We start from the raw sequence: 12,512 nt of genomic DNA, 5'->3' as shown, positions 1-12,512 counted from the left end.
TAGAAAAAAGAGACGCATGAGTGCTGCCAGCATTGCAGGAGGTGCTCAGAGCCTGTCAGCGCTCAGACCATACGCCCAACACTGCATCCACTCGGCCTGCAGCCGACGCACAAAAAAAAGCCCTCAGACAGTTTTTTGAGCTGAGGACAAGCGGTCATGGATTACTGGAACCGTGTCCTGTGGTCTGCCGAGACCAAGATCAACAACCAGTTTGGCTCAGATGGTGTCCAGCATGGTGGTGGTGGTGGACAAGATGACTATATTTACCAGTGAACACACACATACACCCCAGGAAAACACACACAGGGGACAGTGGAGCGGTGGGCAGCCATTGCTGCAGCGCCTGGGGAGAGGGCCAACAGCGGCAGCTTGCCGAGCCTGGGTATCGAACCCACAACCCTGTCATCAATAGCTCTAACCGTTGAGCCACCACTGCTCCACAATTCCAAGCAGAGCATGATCCCCTCCCTTCGGTGTTGGTTTGAGGTCATGGGAACCAGGGCTTCAGGCCTATTAATCTGAAGCCCTATTTGCTTTATGTGCCATCCGATGTCATCAAAGAACCATTGTAGATTTCTCACTCACAGCTCCTCTAAAAAGGTTCTTTATGGAACCAAAAGTGGTTCTTCTACAGCCCTGATATATGATCTAAAGCCCTATTTGCTTCATGTGTTGTGCAATGCCATCAAAGAACCATTCCATATTTGGTTCCATGCAGGATATAAATATGTGAAGAACCTTATAAAGGGTTAAATAAGTCAGTATACAGGTTCTTCACACTCACAGCTCCTTCAAAAAGGAACCAAGGAACCAAAGTGTAGAGTGTAGGCTATATAGTGTATGATGGTGTTGGTTTGAGGTCATGGGAACCAGGGCTTCAGGCCTATTAATCTGAAGCCCTATTTGCTTTATGTGCCATCTGATGTCATCAAAGAACCATTGTAGATTTCTCACTCACAGCTGCTCTAAAAAGGTTCTTTATGGAACCAAAAGTGGTTCTTCTGCAGCATTGCTCAGTGAACTTAGAGTGTGAACTTAGAGATGCTATATAGTGTATGATGGTGTTGATGGTTTAAGGTCCTGGAAACCTCTACTTCACCAGTTTGCCATATTTACAGCCCTGACCTCTAATCTAAAGCCCTATCTGCTTGTGTGTTGTGCAATGCCATCAAAGAACAATTCCATATTTGGTTCCATGCAGGATATAAATACATGAAGAACCTTATAAAGGGTTAAATAAGTCAGTGTACAGCTCTTTTAAAAAGAAACCAAGGAACCAAAGTGTTGGGTGCAGGCTATATAGTGCATGATGGTGTTGGTTTGAGGTCCTGAGAACCTCTTCACCAGTTCTGCACCAGGGCTTCAGGCCTATTAACCTGAAGCTCTGTTTGCTATCAAAGAACCATTGCAGATTTAATAAAGATCTATTTTTGAGAGAGATATAAGCGAAGAACCTTTCAAGACAATGTAAAGGTTCCTTCACAAACATGGTCCTTATTGGATCCAAAAGTGGTTCTTCTACAGCCCTGACCTATAATCTAAAGCCCTATTTGCTTCATGTGCTGTGCAATGCCATCGAAGAACCATTCCATATTTGGTTCCATAAAGGATATAAATACATGAAGAACCTTGTAAAGGGTTAAATAAGTCAGTATACAGGTTCTTCACACTTATAGCTCCTTTAAAAAGGTTCTTTATGGATCTAAAAGTGGTTCTCCTATGGCATCGCTCAAAGAACCTAGAGTGTAGGCTATATAGTGTATGATGGTGTTGATGGTTTGAGGTCCTGGAAACCTCTACTTCACCAGTCTGCCACATTTACAGCCCTGACCTCTAATCTAAAGCCTTATTTGCTTCATGTGTCGTGCAATGCCTTCGAAGAACCATTCTATATTTGGTTCCATAAAGGATATAAATACATGAAGAACCTTATTAACGGGTTAATAAGTCAGTCTACAGGTTCTTTACACTCATAGCTCCTTTAAAAAGGTTCTTAATGTGGTTCTTCTATGGCATCGCTCAAAGAACCTAGAGTGTAGGCTACATAGTGTATGATGGTGTTGGTTAGAGGTCCTGGAAACCTCTACTTCCACAGTCTGTCACATTTACAGCCCCGGCCCATTAATCTGCGGCCCTATTTGCTTGTGTTTTGGTTGTAATGGCTGTTTGTGGAGTCTACAGTAATCTCACGCGGCGATAAAATCCGTCGGCTAACGATCTTTTACAAGGTGTTGTATTATGACACATTTTTGAGTGGGCCTCGTCCTCTGCGGACCCCTTGAACCAAGTTGCTATGGTAGACGGACTTCTAGACGGGCTTTCATCCTGTAAACATGCTACAAAAGCCCTGCGCTGCCGGAGCCTGTGCTGAGCTGATTTAGGTGAAGGAGTAAATTGCCGTTTCTGAGAAACCGAGAAGCTTGAAGGGAATGCGAAGCTGTGGGAGAAGAACAGCCAGCCCACAGAGTTCACCTGCACTCACACACACACACACACACACACACACACACACACACACTGACTCACTCACTGAAGCAGTAGAGCTGAGCTTGGCAAGCGCAGATGTCGTAGATCAAGCCAGATCACAAAGCTTCATCACCTCCACAGACTGAAGACGTTTGTTAGCGCCCTCATATACCCCAGCTCATTCGGGCCTCTAGCTCTCTCGGGGTGTCTCCGAGTGTCTCTCGCCCTCTCTCTGACTCTCTTTCTCTCATCTCTCTGGAGGCTCCCGGCCTTGGTGAGTGCTTAACAGGCTTGTTTCGTTTTTTTTTCGTCTGTGCTCTCTGAGGGATGCCTCGCTCTTCTCTGGTTCTGGGCCGGTTTCTCCACCCGTCCTCCACCGCCGCTGATGTAGAAGTCAGGCCGGCAGACGCGTGGAAATGAGGCGAGGCAGATTAGAGAGCTTGCTGGACTGACAGATGGGAGTTTTCACAGAGGCCAAGTTTTGGCTGTGAGCTCGGCCAGAGCAGAACCGCTGCAGTGGTCCAAGAATGCTGATAACGTTGTTCGACACGTGCTGGGTTTTGACGGTTCAGTGCTGGAGGCCTTCGGTAGTGCAGTAAGGAAAGGCCTCCAGAACCTAGGGCTTCAGTCGGGGGTTCAGACTGCTCCTTTGTCTGATGTGTTGTGTGTCGTGGTTCTGGTGTTGTGCTATATGCTGTGGTGGTCCTTTGTTGTTGATTTACGATTGCTAGCATCGTCTGCTTTTCATTTAGGGATTTTTAAATTGAAGCAAACATGAGAAGAGTGGCATCGTATAAATCGCCGGGTTTTCTCTGAACACTTTTTAATTTGTTTGTTTGGTTTGCTTTGGAATAAACGACGCCAGTGTGATCAAGAACACTCGACATTCAGTCTCAAAACGGACCCGATCCAGGCAGATTCTCAAACAACCTCCGATCGTTCTTGGTTCTTTTGTTTTAACTTGAACTGTTCTTTTGACCTCTCTAGAATTGCTCTTCTTAACTGTTCGGTTAATTAACATCAATATTTCTTTTCAGCTGTTCGATAAACACTCTATTTTTACCTTGAATTGCCCTCCTTATCTGTTCAGTTCATTAATATCAATGTTTGTTTGATTTTAACCTGAACTGTTCAAAAAATAACTTCGATTTTGACTTTAGCTGTTCTTCATAGCATGTTAGTTTTATCTTCTTAACTGTTTCACATTAAAATGAACTTTTCTTTATAACTGTTCAGTTTCAACCATAACTGTTCTTTTTAACTCTCTACTTTTCTTTCTCCACTTTCTATTGTTTTATTTAAACAGGTCATTTTGAGCTCATGTGTTTTATTGTGGTCCATTCTTAACTACACTTAACTATCCCTTTAAAGTCTTTGATTGAGCTTTAACTGTTCTTTTAACTGTTCAGTATTTACTACAGCTGTTCTTAAATTCTCTTTAATTTCAACCATAACTGTTCTTTTTAAACTGTTCAGTCTTAACTCCAGCTGTTCTTATTAACCCTTTAATTTGAACTTTAACTGTTCTTTTTTAACTGTTCACTTGTAACTACAACTGTTCTTAATATCTTTTTAATTTGAGCTTTAACTGTTCTTTTTAAACTGTTCAGTCGTAACTACAGCTGTTCTTAACATCTCTTTAATTTCAACCTAACTGGCCTTTTTTAACTGTCTGTTCTTAACTCCGACTGTTCTTATTAACTCTTTAATGTGAACTTTAACTGTTCTTTTTAAACTGTTCAGTCTTATCTCCAACTGTTCTTATTAACTCTTTCATTTAAACTTTAACTGTTCTTTTTAAACTGCCTGGTTTCACCTTCAATTTTTCTTATTAGCTCCTTAATTTTTGCGTTAGCTGTTCTTTTTAGCTCTTCGGTTTTGACATGAGCTGTTCTTTTAACTCTGTGGTTTGAAATTGAACAGTTCTGTTTGTTAGACAGTTTTTGGTTTGTCCATGAGCAACTGCGGCATTAAGATTGGCCTTGACATCAACCTGCACAGTGGTTTTAACAACCTGCTGTATTTATGAGTAGCGTAAAACTGGCCCAGGTTTGCTTTCCCAATAACATTACTTTTGAAATAATAAAGCCCCATTTTCTCGATATTTCTGTAGGGAGCTGTAATAAGACGCGTGTTCATGTCGCTGTGTTTTGCACCGCGCTGAAGACAAAAGATTTTTTAGCAGAAAAGTCGAGTGTGTGCTGTAGCAGAGATGAAACATCAGCTTTTCCACCGCACTCGGCTACAGAGCAGCTGCGACTTCACAACTGGAGATTAAATGATATTTATAGAGCTGTTGAACAAACTCGAAAACACGACGCTCAGATGACTGATGTTGTCTTTGGTTTTCGGGAGCAGATGTTAAACGTCTGCAACCTGGTTTGAAATGTTAGGGTTTTATTTTTTATAAATATTTCGAGCCGAAATTTAGCTAAAATACGTAATAATGCAACTCGCCAATATCTGCTCTGTACCGCCTGTGTGTATGCGTGCAGACAGCGCTCTGCTCAAGCTGTATCGGGTGCGTTTGATGACGCTGCGATTAGGCCGCAGCGAAATGGAAATGTCTGGCCTCTTATCTGTTCCTTTATTAGAGAATCCGTGTCAGCGCTGATTACATTTTTCTTAACGGCAAAGAAATGCAGATAGCATTGGCTCCAGCAGGCTCTCAGATACAGGGCCGGAGTCCAGACCTGTCCCGACTCCAAATGCCCACCATACTTCAGTAGGAGACCCGTGGGAACAGCTAAATATGGGCCCAAAAACAAGCGACATGAAGACCAGTCTGTAAAAGGACAAACAACGGCCTCCAGAATTGATACACCAATCAGCCATAACATTACAACCCATAGTAATATTGTGTAGATCTGACCTGTCGGGGGCATGGACTCCACCAGACCTCTGAAGGTGCCCTGTGGTATCTGGCACCAAGGCAAGTCCTGTAGGTTGTGAGGTGGGCGGAGCCTCCATGAGCTTTAAAAAATAAGCCTTGGGCGCCCATGACCCCGCTGGTGCACCGATTGTCCTTCCATGGGGCTTTTATGCCCTTCTTTGAACCGGCCCTCCACTCTTCTAATGATCAAGCAACAGAAACAGTCCAAATTCCCACTAAAAACCACAGATAATAAGCTAATTCTTACAGTCTGTGCACACAAACATATCTGCAAAACATCTACATGCGCCTATTCAGCCTGCTGCAGTTTAGCTCCGCCCACTTACATTGAAGTGAAATGGAATGAGGAACCACAGTCAGTCCAAATGCAAATATAGCCCAATCTGAAGTCACTGTTTTTATAATGTCACAAAAACCAAGACATAAATCTATAGTATATCCGGCTAATAAGCATACAGCAGTTTAGCTCCGCCCATTTGCACTGAAGTTAAATGGAATGAGGGACCACAGTCAGTCCAAATGCAAAAATGGCCCATTCTGAAGTCACTGTTTTTGTAATGTCACAAAAACCAACACATAAACCTATAGCATATCCGGCTATTCATCATGCAGCCGTTTAGCCCCGCCCACTCCTGCTGAAGCTATAAAGAGTATTTCAGCCTGGCCTGCTTCTGAATGAGGTACCAAACAGTCAGTCCATATAAGGGAAGCGAAGGGCTTGCGGAAATGGCCCATTTTCAAATTCGCTATTTTTGTGATGTCACAAAAACTAAACCGGCACATTAGTCAACCTGCAGACGTTTAGCCCCGCCCATTCAAAGTAAAGTTATATAGAGTTATTAAGTTAAGAAGTCAAACTTTTTTTGTTTTTTTATTTGGTTTGTGTGTTTGGTTTTTGGAGTGAGCCCAAATACAGGGCAGCCAATCAAGACCGTGCTCATTTGCTTATCAGTTTTAAAGGCACGGTACCAGAAACAGCCTGTTTATTATATTAATTATAGTCATGCAAAAATTAACGTACTTTTTGATGCATGAACCCACACAAGTGTTATAAGCAGACCTCAGGGAGGGGAAATGGAAAACATGAAAATGTTCAATACGGGCCCTTTAAAGTGTAGCAGGTCTCTAAAGAAATGCTATATTTGATATTTTACTCCTTTACCTTAAATCCCAATGGCCAGAAGGACGGATTACAGTGAGGCTGACTGAGCCGAGGCAATGCGATCCACCAGCTGTGCACAGATGCACAGACGAATTGCCTGAAACGCCTCCATGCTCTCCTGCATGGGGAAGACTCATACAGTCAGAAAGCGAGGCCTGCTGTTGTCTGCTTATTTTCAGTGCGCTGGAGGCCTCTGATTGCCTTGCATGTGTGAGGCTTTGATAGCTGGTTGTGTGGTTTGACTGCTTGTTTTCAGAGTGTAACCCGGCCCTATGAATGTTAGCAGAGCGTGGGGGTGTCCTCATTAGCTTACTTTGCACCCAAAAGGCTGCGGCTCCTTTACACGCGTCCGGAACGTAAACAGGCAACTGTGTATTTTTCCTTAGTGGAAACTCACGAGAGCTGCTTAAGGCCCACAGCTCATACGCAGTACACGCACTGACCCGGTCCGAGGATCGGAGCATTTAGCGTAGAATATAGTCGCATACAGTCGTGTGAAAAAATTAGGGCACCTCATGAAAAATATAATTCATAGAAACTTATTATATGCATTTTCTCAGTCTGCAGAATATGGACAAAAGTATTGGGACACCTGCTCATTCATCGTTTCTTCCAAAACAAGGCTATTAAAAAGAGCTGATCCTGCTTTTGTTGGAGTAACTGACTCTCCTGTCCAGAGAAGACGACTTTCTTTTCTTTTTATTTTACTAGGAGCATTGCTGTGAGGATTTGATTGCACTCAGCAACAAGAGCATTAGTGAGATTAGGATGTTGGACGATCACCACCTCACCTCATCATCCCCAACTTCCTAACTCATCCCAAAAGTATTAGATGGAGCACCATCCACAGTTCTTCCACTGCTCCAAAGCTCAATCAATACTAGGGGGCTTTATACCCCTCTATAGCCTATGTCTGGCATTATTAGGCAGCATGGTGCCAATAGGGTCATCATGTTTATCTGCTCCAGACACTCCTATTCTACAGGGGCTAGACAAGCTGTGTGTGCATCACTCTCAGCATGGGTGCAATGGCGGAATGCATTCATTAAAAGGGGTGTCCACAAACTTTTTTTTGGGCATGTGGTGGAATGGGTATGCTCCGGTCTGGTAAAATGTACTGCACTGTATCGCACTGAAAGGCTTGCGCTCATCGATGCAGTATGGTTGTGCTGTCTTGCACTCCACTCTCACTCTTGCTTATCAAATGACGGCCACGTCCACCCATTCAAATAAAGTACAGCCTTACCTTACATAAAGGCAACCGCATTCACTTACTCTTACACATTTACACAGTATCATACTCAAAATATCAGCACTGTCACGCAAAAACCTTGTATCATTTTACATTGTATCCAATTTTCATGGCGGCCAACAGAAACGCTCCTAAATGACTAGGGATCAAATCAAAACGAGGGTTGCCTCTTTGGAGATACGAGGTTCTCACGCGACAGTGGTGATATATTTGAACTCTCAGCACTGTAGAAAGTAACCGGTACATTCACTTTTCCTCCGCCTTCTGCATTCTCAAACACATTTTCCTGCCAAAGCAGCGTTACGGCCTTCCCCTAACACTTCTTCAGTTTCTCTGATTTTCCATTCGAACCGTCACTTTACACAGCCGTTGAGGTGAATGAAAAACCTGGGTGCATCGTCCCTCACAGACCATAAAAAGACCATATTTACAAAATAGAAATACTGAATATTTACACATTAACTTATACTGTACATATACACACACTATATACACACACTATATACACACACTATACACACTATATACACAAACTATATACACACCCTATATATACACACTATACACACTATATACACACACTATATACACACCCTATATATACACACTATACACACTATATACACACACTATATACACACCCTATATATACACACTATACACACTATATACACACCCTATATACACACACTATACACACACACTATACACACTATATACACACTCTCTATTTGCAATACTGCACTGGTAAAAGCGGTTAAATGTACAGGTTTGATGTAATATATAATAATAATAATAATAATAATAATAATATAACATTATTTACAAAAGACCCTGGATGGGTGTGAGCTCAGGTGTAGTGTGGGTGGGGAGAAGTCTTCGTGGGTGGCGTGTGACTGTGCATAGGCTCTCCAGTCGTAAGTGCAGGGTACAGAGTGTGTTTGAATGGGGAGGAGGTGTGATGATGCAGAGGGGGTCCACAGTCCACAAGCTATTGTTCATTATTCAGGGATTCATTTGCATGATTTAAATACCTGCACCGATAAAGTACAAAGAGATTAACTCCCAAATGCATCAACCGTATTAAGCCTATGGTCCGCCGGTGGGCCAAAAGTGTGCTTACACACTTCTGTTAGCAGAGAAGAATAGCCTCACCGTTTTGTGCAGAAGCCCCAGTAGTTACTGAGTAATTCACCTTAGTGTGAAATAAGCCCCGGAGCGTTAAGGGGTTATCATCGTCCAGCTAAACTGTAATGAGAGGACCATTTAACACAATGGAAAAGTCCCATTTACTGTCCTAATAATGGCGTATCAAGAACCTCATATCTCCCAATCAGCAGCTTTACAGGAGAAGGAAAAAACCTTCTGAACTTCCAATGAAAGTCAATGTGAACTTCATTTATTCCAAGTTATTTTGGAGCATTTCTATTGGTCCATTCATCATGAAAGTCTGATATAATGTAAAGAACAACACCCAGATTTACGTTATGTCAAAAGGTCAAAACGGCCTCCACAAGGCCTCTGAAGGTGTCCTGCAGCAGATCCTGTAAGTCCTGTAGGTTGTGAAGTGGGCAGGGCCTCCGTGAGCATCAATAAGCCTTGGGCGCCCATGACCCTGTCCTTCCTTTGAGCACTTTTGGTTGGTACTGACCACTGCATACCTGATGCCTGAAGTTCTGGAGATATTCTGACCCAGTCGTTTATCTAGAACATCACAGTTTGGTTCTTGCTTGCCCCTTGAGAGGACCCACTGGAACCAGACCATCCGTGTTACTCACCTCTTCATCTGGTTTTAATGTTGTGGCTGATGGATGTGCACTTTCTTCTCAGCACTTAAGGTTCCTAAGGTAACCCATTTCTTCTACACAGAACCATGATGCTTAAATGGTTCTTCAGCTGGTTAAAGTGTGTCCAACTCCACAAAGCTCCAAGTAAGGTTCCACTATCAAACCCCAGAACCATATAGCACCCTTTTTTGTGTATGTGTAATGTGTAGGTCAGCACTAGGTCAGTCAGCTCGGGGCAGTGGTTCTGCGTTCACAGTTGTAGTTCTCCGCTGCTCCACACCCCACTCATATCGCCCACCTGTCCCATCTGTTAACATGCACAGTCCCTTTGCTGTGGCCTAGCATTGGTTACAATGCAGGGTCTGGTGTGTCTTTGAGGGTCTTCCGCTGTGCTGGTGTCCTCTCTAGGACTGTGGGCAAGGGTGTGTGGGACTGCGTCCAGGAAGCTGTGGTGTAAGCCTCAGACGATACACAGGTGTAGAGGGGGGAATACCTGCTCTGCAAGCAGGTGACGGACCACAACAAACTCTTACAACCCTGGACACCCTGGGTTGTACTCTGTGCTGGCCTAAGCTGGTCTATGCGAGTTCATGCCGGTCTGGTGCTGGTTCAGCTGGTCTACATACTGGTCTACAAGCCAGCGTACTAGAGTTTTGCTGGTAAATCAAATTTGACCACTTTTGTTAGTGACCAGTATAGCGGTATTCAAAGCACGATACATGCTGGTGACCAGCTGTTCTACAGGACCCTCCTTAAAAAAAATAAAGGAGCCATGGTTATAATCGAGATGTCTTCAGACCTTTAACAAGTGGTTCCTCTATTGTATCGCTCAAAGAACCATTAGAATAATCTTTTTTTAGTGTATGCAGGCTAGGCTTATTTTTCAGGCTTGAATTCTGGTTTATGCTGGTCTGGTTTCTGATGGTAGCTTGGCTGGTCAGCCAGCACACTCTGGGTTGGCTGGGAACCAGCATATCAAATTCCATTGCTAATGGTCAGCATACCAGCGTTCAAAATACAGCACATGCTGGTTTTGCTCTGTGAAGTCACTATTTTAGAGATACGTGTTTTTTTATATTACTAATATATATATATATATATATATATATATATATATATATATATATATATATATGATATATATATATACACACCGATAACCCATACCATTAACACCACCAGCCTGTATAGACTCCACAAGACCTCTGCAGGTGTTCGCTGTTATTTCTTTACATTTACATTTATGGCATTTAGCAGACGCTCTTATCCAGAGGTGGGTCAGTGTAGTGTTAGGAGTCTTGCCCAAGGACTCTTATTGGTGTAGCGCAGCATAGTCACCCAGACCAGGAATCGAACCCACATGGTGTGGTAGCTCAGTGGCATGTAGTGGTGTTATCTGTTGCGCCACACCAACCACTTTAGCAACACAGGCCTTTCCAGTACAGTAAAGTTAATGTGTACGTTCTGTAGTTACAAGACCTGAAGTTAGCTACAAGGCTAAAGAGCTACCAAGTAATGGAAGCTTATTGCCAGCCAGGAAACATGGTGCTAACTGCTTCGCTAAATCATCACACACTTGCCTTAAACCATGTAAAGGTTTTTAATGCTAACATATAGTCTTGGATATCGTCCCTGCCCAATGAAAAACATGCATCTCCACCTAAAATGGTGAGTTTATAGGAGAAGGTAAACATGGTCTTAACTTTAAATGGATGTAGATGTAAAATAAGGAGCATTTCTATTGGTCGATTCATAATGAAATTTGGATACAATGTAAAAAACAACTGCCAGATTTAGTCTTTATATTACTTATTACATAATTATATATACAGCTCCGGAAAAAATGAAGAGAGCACCCTACATGATCAGTTTCTCTGGGTTTACTGTGTATAGGCGGTGTGTTTAAGGGAAATTAAGATTTGTGTTGTATTTCATAAACTATGGACAACATTTTCTCTAAATTCCAAATAAAAATATTAATATTTAGAGCATTTATTGATTTGCAGAAATGACAACTGCTCAAATAATGCAAAGAAATATTATAGATTATAATAATTATAATGTAAAGAAGTTATTATTCAGATTTAAACACAGTTCTAATATCTGAACTTTGAGAGCGTTCAGAAATCACTACGCTGAAATAACCTCGACGGCCAATCACAGCTCTCCACTACTCTTTCACATCGCTGTTGGGACTTTATGCCGTTCATAGTCTGCAGATTCAGATAATTCAGCTCTGTTTGATGAAATGCCCGGAATTAAATGGCTGCCAGACACGTAGAGATGCAGATTTTTAATATATATATATATATACACACATGTATGTGTGTTCAAATAGGTGAGTTTACAGGAGAAGGCAGACATGTTATTAACTATGAATATGAAAGTCAATGTAAAATAAGAGATTATTCCAAGTGATTTTAGAGCATTTCTATTGGTCCATCATCCAGAACTATCTCCTTAGTGTGCAGAAGCAGCTACAGGCCTCAAACCATGGAGAAAACAAAAAAAACTATTAAAACTATGAAATGTTTTTCATTCGACAGCAGCGATATGATACCATATGTGGCGCTAACTAGCACAGCTAAAAACAGCATTAACTAGCAAGCATCATTAAAATGTCTGAGCTTGTCTGAATGTCAGTCCATGTTTGTAGGGAACAGTGAGTCAGGGTCATACAGGGTCAGAAACCACAGTAGCCCGTCTGTTCGATTATTTAAGCACATGTGATTAGCACAATGCTAGCTAGCTAAGTAGCACGCTGTACTGTGAGCTTCCTCGGACTGTAATCTAGCTCATTTTCCTGTATTCACTTTAATATTTTATAAAATAATTAAAATAGGACACATTCTAAAAGGGTGGGGGGGGGGGGTCGGGGGGGGCAATTCTGACTTGAAGGGGTTTACTTTAATAAACGTGCATGCCAGGTTGAACTAGGAAGACTTCCTTTTT

The 12,512-nt window shown here is 42.4% G+C and overlaps 2 protein-coding genes across 2 annotated transcripts in view; both read left to right on the top strand.

The window, feature by feature from the left end:
* Positions 1-12,512, top strand: part of mknk2b (MAPK interacting serine/threonine kinase 2b) — a 318,007-nt gene that overhangs the window by 227,153 nt on the left and 78,342 nt on the right. The gene's annotated exons all lie outside the window — the stretch shown is intronic.
* zap70 (zeta chain of T cell receptor associated protein kinase 70) overlaps positions 2,558-12,512 on the top strand; it is a 31,580-nt gene continuing 21,625 nt past the window's right edge. The window contains exon 1 of the mRNA XM_072680783.1: positions 2,558-2,740. The gene's annotated coding sequence lies outside the window, so the exon portion shown is untranslated. The remainder of the gene's footprint in view (positions 2,741-12,512) is intronic.

Source organism: Salminus brasiliensis, chromosome 6 (genome assembly GCF_030463535.1).
Source record: "Salminus brasiliensis chromosome 6, fSalBra1.hap2, whole genome shotgun sequence".
Taxonomy (NCBI): domain Eukaryota; kingdom Metazoa; phylum Chordata; class Actinopteri; order Characiformes; family Bryconidae; genus Salminus; species Salminus brasiliensis.
This window is presented reverse-complemented; position numbering and strand designations above follow the sequence as displayed.